Here is a 10,108-nt window from a genome sequence, read left to right on the forward strand (position 1 = left end):
CCGGGTCACTAGTGAAGCCTTCTCATCAGCCCAGGTTTTCTTATCCGTCTCAAGGTTTTTCTTCAACTTCTCTTGTTCAGAGACGCTGAATTCAAACTTGGAGTTAGCCTTTTGAGTTTCAAGTTCTTGAGCTGCCAGGCGGCTCTTCAGGTCAGCAATCTCCGACTCAAATTGACTTATGGTGGCCTGCATTGATGCCGGGTTATAGTCAGGATCATTGGAAAATAAAATTAAGTCCCAAGCACTTTACAAGGGGCTAATGTATGCTGAAGAACTCTAATTTACTATGCCGGGTCATGAAAATTAAGTCCCAAGCACTTTGCAAGCAAAGATACTTGGCACTTGGGGGCTAATGTGTATCGCAAGTTCAAAGTATCATGCTACATTCGAGTTACATATCTTCTTTCTAAACCGGATAAGTAGTACTAGGCAGTTTTCTAAAGTCTACAACATATTTACTTATAAGCAATAGACTTGGGGGCTGGTACAGTAAGTATGGTTAAGGAAAAGTCATACCTCAGATTTTTGCTGTATTTGCTTCACCATGTCAATTTCCAGGTCATGCCTGCTATGCACTTGACTGATGTAACCGGAGACGATCTCCCCAATACTCAAGTGAGTGTAGTCAGCAATGTATAACTTGGCCTTTCGGCGCTCCAAAAGCTCCTCCTTGGCAGAGCATTTGGCAAGGACAGTGGGCTGACCCGGTTTAGCAAACTGAGTCTTCAAAATGTCGACTTCTGGATCAATGGTCTTGGCCGGGCTAGGAGCTTCCGGGTTATCAGAACCGTTGAGAGTTTCTTTGGCGGACGAATCAGAGTTTGGTGCTGGAATGTCATAAGCCGGTTCAGGCGGCGGCTGATGGGTAGAACTGTCAGGGGCAGCCGTGCCAAGCTCCGGCTCAGTGACGACCGGCTCTTGGGACAACTTAGTCTTTTTTGCCCTCTTACTGGGCTTCACTTGTACACTGTGGACAAGGCAGAAGGATGAGTACAAAAGCATGAGTAAGGTAAAGCATAAAATAGACAAATTTACCTTACCTGGGGGCGGTTTTGAAAGCCGGCATGTTTGATTACATAGACTCGCCGGAGGAAGGAGAGGTATCCTGATAATTGGAGTCAGAGGAATTGAGAGGTTGACGAATTAAGCCCGCCAAAGGTAAAACAGAATGTAAGTTGGAGGTAACCTCATTCCGACGCTTCCTGGTTACGTCCGGTAAGCCGTAGGAGAGCTCTGCATCCTTGCTGGTCCGGCACTGCCTCCGGCTTTTAAATTGCTGTTGCTTCAAAAGAAATTGAGGATCTTGGTAAGCCAAAGGATGTGAAAATCTTACTTTCTGGGTCACTCTTCGTATTTTCTGACGCGGCAGAGGCTCGGAGTCGGAGGAGATTATAATTACCTCTTCCTCGACGGCTTGTCTGTTTCCCGTGTATTCCTGAAAGGACTTAATGTCAGTAAGGTGATGATAAAAGAGTCAAGTGATTTAAAAGTTACCTCTTCGTCATCGTCATCAGTATCATCAAGTTTCAACATGTCTGAAGCGCTTGGCTTCTTTTTCTTCGAAGTTACTGGTTTGGCGGCTTTTCTTTCGGCTCTCTTGGCCGCTCTGGCTTGTTTGGCCGCCTCATGGTCATACTTGACCTTCCACAAGTTGTCATTGGCCTGTGAAAAATGATAAAGGGTTATGAGTAAAAGAGTATTTATTGAGGTTGATGACTCACTGCAGGGGCCGGGTTCTTCTTGCAGAAGGGAAGTAAGCCAAAGGCGTTACTAGTCACCGTGCCCTCTTTCAACAAGGTCTGGGTCATAACTTCAACCATATCATCTGGTAAGTCATCAGAACGATGGCGCAGCGGGTCATCCTTATCGCCATAGTAAGAGCACATTAAGCCGGGGCGGCGGCTTAACGGGATCACCCGCCAGGAGATCCAGACTCGCACCAAGTCAATGCCACTCAAGCCATTGCCTAAGAGGGCTTTGATCTTCTTGATGGTAGGGGCAAGTGATAGACGTTCAATAGCGGTTAATTTATCCGGCAGCGGGTGATTGGATTCAAGGCACAAAGCATGGAAGCCGGGCAGAGGGTTCTCATCAGCCGGAGAAGTGTCCTGGCAATAAAACCACGTCTGGTTCCAGTCCTTTGGGTGGCTGGGCAGTTCGGCATAAGGAAAGAGGCAATCTCTCCGGCTCTGAATTGAGATGCCGCCGAGTTGCAGACTGGGCCCGTTGGCACGTTCATTCTGCCGGTTTAAATAGAACAACTCTCTGAACAAAAGTAGATTGGGCTCTTCTCCAAGGTACACTTTGCAGAAAACTTGGAAGTTGCAAATATTTGACACAGAGTTGGGTCCAATGTCTTGAGGTTTGAGGTCAAAGAAATTTCTAGACCTAATACCAGTGCAAAGGAATTCATACACTCGAAAGAAGCCTCTGAACAAAAGAAAAGAGATTTGTTTGCATTCAAGATAAGCGTGAAACAATCACCGCAACAGTTCTATGCTATTCAACGATCTGAACAGGGCATCGGAGGTGAAGTACATCAAGGGTTCGCCGCGGGCGGCGATGAACACCGACGAGCTCGATGAACACTATAATGCAGATCTAAGATAGAAGGAAAAAGGGACTTACAGATGCGGGGCTGCAGCAGAGTTCGTCGCATTTCTCTGGTCAGATTCAGGTTGATGCAGCGGCCTGAGTTGGTGAAGACAAGGAGCTCGGCGGCGGCGGCGGCGGAGCTCGAGTGGCAGAGAGACAGCGAGAGGAAGAGGATGACTGAAAGGGGGGAGAATGGAAGACCTAGGTTGTGCCTATTTATAAGGGAAGACCGACTAAGACGGCGCAAGAAACGAGGAGACCAAAACATCATTATCCAGCGGCCCCGACGCCTCGGTTTTCAGGACGGTCAGTAAAGGCAAAGATCCGTTGAGGATATGGCAGAGTAAAATATGAATTTAATTGAAGATGACATCACGACGGGTTAACGCGGATCCAAAAGATGACGTCATGACGGGTTAAACCCTTTGCACAGACAAAAGACCGAAGGCTTATTTCTTAAGGTATTTTAAGATTGACATGAACCGGTTCAAATCAATCTGGGGCCTAATGTTGGGGATATAACTACTTGTGTAAGCCGCCATAAGGGGCCGGGTTACGCAAGAGGGATTCATCTGAAGAAGCCCAAGACCAAGCATGAAGATGGCGGTTCAATATAGGGTCTAAAGCCCACTAGCGACTTAAGGCCCATGGTAGTAAACCGCCATAATGGCATGACTTGTATCGTAAGGTAGACTTAACTATTCACCGAGCTGGACACTGTTTATGAGCCGGCCGGGACTCTGTAGACCGCAGGGCGTCAACCTGTGTATATAAGGGGACGACCCGCTGGCGGCTTAGGGCAAGAAACAACTTATCGAGAACCGGGCATAGCGTATCTCGCTCCCCGGTCATCGAAACCTTATCAATACCAAACCAACTAGACGTAGGCCTTTCTTCACCGTAAGGGGCTGAACTAGTATAACTCTCTCGTGTCCTTTGTCCCGATTAACCCCTTTAAGCTTCCTAGTTGCGATGGCTCCACGACTAAGTCCTTGCAAGAGGACATCTTCCGTGACAATTCCATGACACTTTGTGTGCTACCAAACGTCACAACGTAACTGGGTGATTATAAAGGTGCTCTACAAGTGTCTCCGATGGTACTTGTTGAGTTGGCATAGATCGATATTAGGATTTGTCACTTTGATTGTCGGAGAGGTATCTCTGGGCCCTCTCGGTAATGCACATCACTATAAGTCTTGCAAGCTATGCAACTAATGAGTTAGTTGCGGGATGATACATTGCAGAACGAGTAAAGAGACTTGCCGGTAACAAGATTGAGCTAGGTATTGAGATACCGACGATCGAATCTTGGGCAAGTAACATACCGATGACAAAGGGAACAACGTATGTTGTTATGAGGTTTGACCGATAAAGATCTTTGTAGAATATGTAGGGGCCAATATGGGCATCCAGGTTCCGCTATTGGTTATTGACCAGAGAAATGTCTCGGTCATGTCTACATAGTTATCGAACCCGTAGGGTCCGCACGCTTAACGTTCGTTGATGATATAGTATTTATGAGTTATGTATGTTGGTAACCGAATGTTGTTCGGAGTTCCGGATAAGATCACGGACATGACGAGGAACTCCGGAATGTTCCGGAGATAAAGATTGATATATGGGATAATAGTGTTTGGTCTCCGGATGGGTTCCAGAATTCACCGGAAGGGGTTCCGGATGTTTCCCGAAATGTTTGGGTACGAGAACACTTTATTTGGGCCAAAGGGGAAAGCCCATAAGGTTTTTGGAAAGTGCAAAAGGAAATTCTGCGAAGTCCAGGGGCCAGACACCGGGAACCCTGGCGTCTGGCCCTAGAGTCTGAGAAGGACTCTTGCCTTTCGGGTGAAACCAACTTTGTGGAGGCTTTTACTCCAAGTTTCGACCCCAAGGCTCAACATATAAATAGATGGGTAGGGCTAGCACCCAACACACATCAAGAAACACCAAACCGTGTGCCGGCAACGCCGTCCCCTCTAGTTTATCCTCCGTCATAGTTTTCGTAGAGCTTAGGCGAAGCCCTGCGGAGATTGTTCTTCACCAACACCGTCACCGTGCCGTCGTGCTGCCGGAACTCATGTACTACTTCGCCCCTCTTGCTGGATCAAGAAGGCGAGGATGCCATCGAGCTGGACGTGTGCTGAATGCGGAGGTGCCGTATGTTCGGTGCTTGATCGGGACGGATCGTGAAGGTGTACGACTACATCAACCACGTTGATAAACGCTTCCGCTTACGGTCTACGAGGGTACATAGACAACACTCTTCCCTCTCGTTGCTATGCATCACCATGTTCTTGCGTGTGCGTAGGAATTTTTTTGAAATTACTACGTTCCCCAACATTTGTAACAGGTGATCTGCTTACCATGTCATAATCTTGCAGTTTTTCTTCTTCTTCTACATTGAAAAATGTTCTAAGCGTGGCAAGTAGTGTTTTTTTATGATGTGTTTGATCATTATTTTTGTAGCACATTGTATCTTCTTCGTCGGCTGCCTTTATTGAGTGCTGCTTGTTTTGTCATACATACACAAAGGGAATTTATCAGTTCACTCATACGTGAAGTTTATCTATTTATAAACTGATCTTTATCATTTTAAATGTGATCCTTTGCCGTGATCTTTACTTATAGTGTTGCTTAATGATATAATCTTTCTCCCTGTGCCATTGAGTTGATTTCTCGTGATCGTTGGCATGGGCTCGATGGCTTCGCTGCTCACTGGGTTACCGATTTTGAAGCTTTCAGCGACATGACCTAGATTGACATCTAACCTATTTGCTGTAATGAAAAGCCGCTCTCTGCATAGTATATTTAGAAAAATATCTTAATTTACACGGAATACAGGTAAAATCATTGTATGTAAGAACGTGTTATGTGTTAGTTACATGAACTTACCTTTCTTTCTTTGTCCATGGCTTGCATACATCGTTGTACATGTCTTCGATGGATTTGTTTATGAAATCACGATGTTTGCACCCTTTCTCCTTTGTGCCTGGGATGATTTTTATTTTAATCTAAATAATTTCAAGTCAGAAGATAGCAACTAAGTTTCCTTTTTATTGCATGTTTTGCTGCTAGAAGATATGCCTTGTCCAGTGATACGTCCATTTTGCATCATGTTTTCCTACTATTATTTATGATGTTTTTATGCATAATAATGCTTTTTGGAGTAATTCTAATGCCTTTTCTCTCATAATATTGAAGGTACACACAAAGAGGGAGAATTCCAGCAGCTGGAAATCTGGACATGGAAAAGCTACGTCGGACTACCTATTCTGCACAACTCCAAACAAGCTGAAACTTTACAGAGATTTTTTTGGAAATATGAAGAATATTGGAGCCAATAAGTACTAGAGGGGGCCCACCAGGTGAGCATAACCCACCTGGGCGCGCCAAGGAGCCCAGGCGCGCCCTGGTGAGTTGTGCTCACCCAGACCCACCTCCGGTGCCCATCTTCTGGTATATAAGTCATTTTGACCTAGAAAAAAAATAAGAAGAGGACTTTCGGGATGGAGAGCCGCCGTCTCAAGGCGGAACTTGGGTAGGAGCACTTTTGCCCTCCGGCGGAGCGATTCCGTCGGGGGAACTTCCCTCCCGGAGGGGGAAATCATCATCATCATCATCATCACCAATAACTCTCCCATCTTGGTGAGGGCAATCTCCATCAACATCTTCAACAACACCATCTCATCTCAAACCCTAGTTCATCTCTTGTGTTCAATCTTGTTACCGGAACTATAGATTGCTGCTTGTGGGTGACTAGTAGTGTTGATTACATCTTGTAGTTCATTACTATATGATTTATTTGGTGGAATATTATATGTTCAGATCCAATATGCTATTTAATATCCCTCTAATCTTGAACATGATTATCATTTGTGAGTAGTTACTTTTGTTCTTGAGGTCACGGGAGAAATCATGTTGCAAGTAATCATGTGAACTTGATGTGTGTTCGATATTTTGATAGTATGTATGTTGTGATTCCCTTAGTGGTGTCATGTGAATGTCGACTACATGACACTTCACCTTGTTTGGGTCTAAGGGAATGCATTGTGGAGTAGTTATTAGATGGTGGGTTGCGAGAGTGACAGAAGCTTAAACCCTAGTTTATGCGCTATTCCGTAAGGGACCGATTGGATCCAAAAGTTTAATGCTATGGTTAGAATTTATTCTTAATACTTTTCTCATAGTTGCGGATTCTTGCGAGGGGGTTAATCATAAGTAGGAGGTTTTTTCAAGTAAGAACAACACCTAAGCACCGGTCTACCCACATATCAAATTATCAAAGTAGCGAACACGAATTGAACCAACATGATGAAAGTGACTAGATGAAATTCCCGTGTACCCTCAAGAACACTTTGCTTACTATAAGAGACTGTTTTGGCCCGTCCTTTGACTCAAAAGGATTGGGCTATCTTGCTACACTTTTGTTACTACTATCATTACTTGCTCGTTAAAAATTATTTGGCTATCAAACTACTCTGTTACTTACAATTTCAGCACTTGCAGACATTACCTTGCTGAAAACCACTTGTCATTTCATTCTGCTCCTCGTTGGGTTTGACACTCTTACTTATCGAAAAGAGTTACAATTGATCCCACATAATTGTGGGTCATCATCCAGTGTTGTTGCTTTCTTGTTCTCCTTCTGCTTCTGGCTGCATGTGATGTTGTCCCTTTTGTGTTGTACATTCGAAGCTGGATTCATCAGTACCCTTTTGTCCAGTTTCTGCTGCATCCTCGTTTGAGTCGTCCGTGCTTTTCTTAGCGTGATGTTTTTGCTTGTCAAGCATCGTGTCTTGCTAGTGGTCTTTTCCATCCTTTTTTCAGTCTCGCCCTGGTTGGCAGTAACCTCTTTGCCAGGAGAATCACCGTCGTATGATGGTGTAGGGTTTTCTTGGATAGTGTCTGATTCTTTATCTGAAATATCATACCCATGTTTGTGCAGAACACTCTGAGTGTCTGCTTCATTAATTGTATCTGCATGGTTGCCTTCTTCAGGTTTCTGCGTTATCATGGAAAAAGTGTTAAATAATTTACTTTCCTACTTTATTTTAATTATAGAAAATGTGGCAGGAAAATTGTGAAACGTCTGGTGCATGTTTTGAACTACGTGATTGTGAAGAGGCATTCTTTTATTGAGATTCAGCTACTATTTTATAGAAACATTTTATGCGACTTCACCTCTTTAATCGTTGTTGCTGATGTTGACTATTCGGCCTGTTCTTCGTTGAGTGGAGGTTTTTGGGCATCCTCTTGTTCTTTCTTTTGGTGTTCATCGCCACTATCCTCGTTTTTGTCTTGAAGCTGTTCAAACATAGAGGTGGCTAAGTGTGAGTGCATTTGCGTTTTCATGGAGCTATTTTATATTTTCATAGAATCAACTTATCTAATTTTACCTTTTCAGTCGTTGTCGCTGCCGCCGTCTCTGCTACGTGTTGTTTGGTGAGTGAATATTTCAGGGCTTGGTCTTATGTGGCCTTGATGTCTACCATTTGAAGAACATGTTGCCCTTTTTCATTGGCGTCCTCTTGCTCATTGGCCTCCTCTGGCTGTAACAAGGAAATAGTGAAATATCAAGTGCGTATTTTTGAACTATGTGATTGTGAAGAGGTATTTTTTATTGAGAATTGTGGTGGTGTTCGTGGAAGTTAAGCTACAATTTTGTAGAAACACTTTATGCAACTTCACCTCTTTATTCGTTGTTGCTGGTGTTGAGTGTTCATCCTGTTCTTTGTTGAGTGGAGGTTTTTGGGTCTCCTCTTGTTGTTTGTTTTGCCGTTCTTCGCCACTGTCCTCGTTTTTCTCTTGCAGCTGCTCAAACATAGAGGTGGCTAAGTGTGAGTGCATTTGAGTGAACATAGAGGTGGTAAGTGGGAGTGCATTTGAGTGTGCGGAGCTATTTTAGAATTTCATAGCAGCAGGTTATGAAATTTACCTCTTCAATTGTTGTCTCTACTGCCGTCTCTGCTACCGGTTGTTCGGTGAGTGAATATTTCCCTGCTTGGTCTTCAGTGGCATTGCTGTCTACCGTTTTAAGAACATGTTCACATTGTTCATTGGCCTCCTCTTGTTGTGTTTGATGGCCTTGACTGTTGGTGCTCTCCCGAGCTTCTTGCGCATGTTCCAATGCAAAAAGTAATTAAAAGGGTGCAGTTGCAGTTATCTTTTAATATGTTATAAGGATAGGATTTGTAAGACCCCTTTCTGTGCAGTGGCAGGACTGTCTACTCCTGGAAATATGGCTTCACCTTCTTTCATGTTGTCCTCTGCTACCTCTTGAGCATGTGCTGGTTTTCCCTTGAAGAGGAAAGGGTGATGCAGCAAAGTAGCGTAAGTATTTCCCTCAGTTTTTGAGAACCAAGGTATCAATCTAGTAGGAGACTACACGCAAATCGCCTAGTACCTGCACAAACAATCAAGAACCTTGCAACCAACGCGATAAAGGGGTTGTCAATCCCTTCACGGCCACTTGCAAAAGTGAGATCTGATAAAGATAATAAGATAAATATTTTTGGTATTTTTATTGTATAGATTGGAAAATAAAGATTGCAAAATAAATAGTGAACTGGAATTATAGATCGGAAACTTATATAATGTAAAGTAGACCCGGGGGCCATAGGTTTCACTAGTGGCTTCTCTCAAGATAGCATATATTATGGTGGGTGAACAAATTACTGCCGAGCAACTGATAGAAAAGCGCATAGTTATGAGAATATCTAGGCACGATCATGAACATAGGCATCACGTCCATGTCAAGTAGACCGAAATGATTCTGCATCTACTACTATTACTCCACACATCGACCACTATCCAGCATGCATCTAGAGTATTAAGTTCATAAGAATAGAGTAACGCATTAGGCAAGATGACATGATGTAGAGGGATAAACTCAAGCAATATGATATAAATCCCATCTTTTTATCCTCGATGGAAACAACACAATACATGTCAGTTCCCTTTCTGTCACTGGGATCGAGCACCGCAAGATTGAACCCAAAGCTAAGCACTTCTCCCATTGCAAGAAAGATCAATCTAGTAGGCCAAACTAAACCGATAATTCGAAGAAACTTGCAAAGATATCAAATCATGCATATAAGAATTCAGAGAAGAATCGAATATTGTTCATAGATAATCTTGATCATAAACCCACATTTCATCGGATCTCGGCAAACACACCGCAAAAAGTATTACATCGAATAGATCTCCAAGAATATCGAGGAGAACTTTGTATTGAGAACCAAAGAGAGAGAAGAAGCCATCTAGCTAATAACTATGGCCCCGAAGGTCTGTGGTAAACTACTCACACATCATCGGAGAGGCTATGGTGTTGATGTAGAAGCCCTCCGTGATCGAATCCACTCCGACAGATCATCGGAAAAGGCCCCAAGATGGGATCTCACGGGTACAGAAGGTTGCGGCGGTGGAAAAGTGGTTTCGTGGCTCCCTACGATGTTTTCAGGGTATAAGAGTATATATAGGCGAAAGAAGTAGGTTGGTGGAGCTACGAGGGGCCCAC

This window comes from Triticum dicoccoides, chromosome 2A (assembly GCF_002162155.2).
Source record: "Triticum dicoccoides isolate Atlit2015 ecotype Zavitan chromosome 2A, WEW_v2.0, whole genome shotgun sequence".
Taxonomy (NCBI): domain Eukaryota; kingdom Viridiplantae; phylum Streptophyta; class Magnoliopsida; order Poales; family Poaceae; genus Triticum; species Triticum dicoccoides.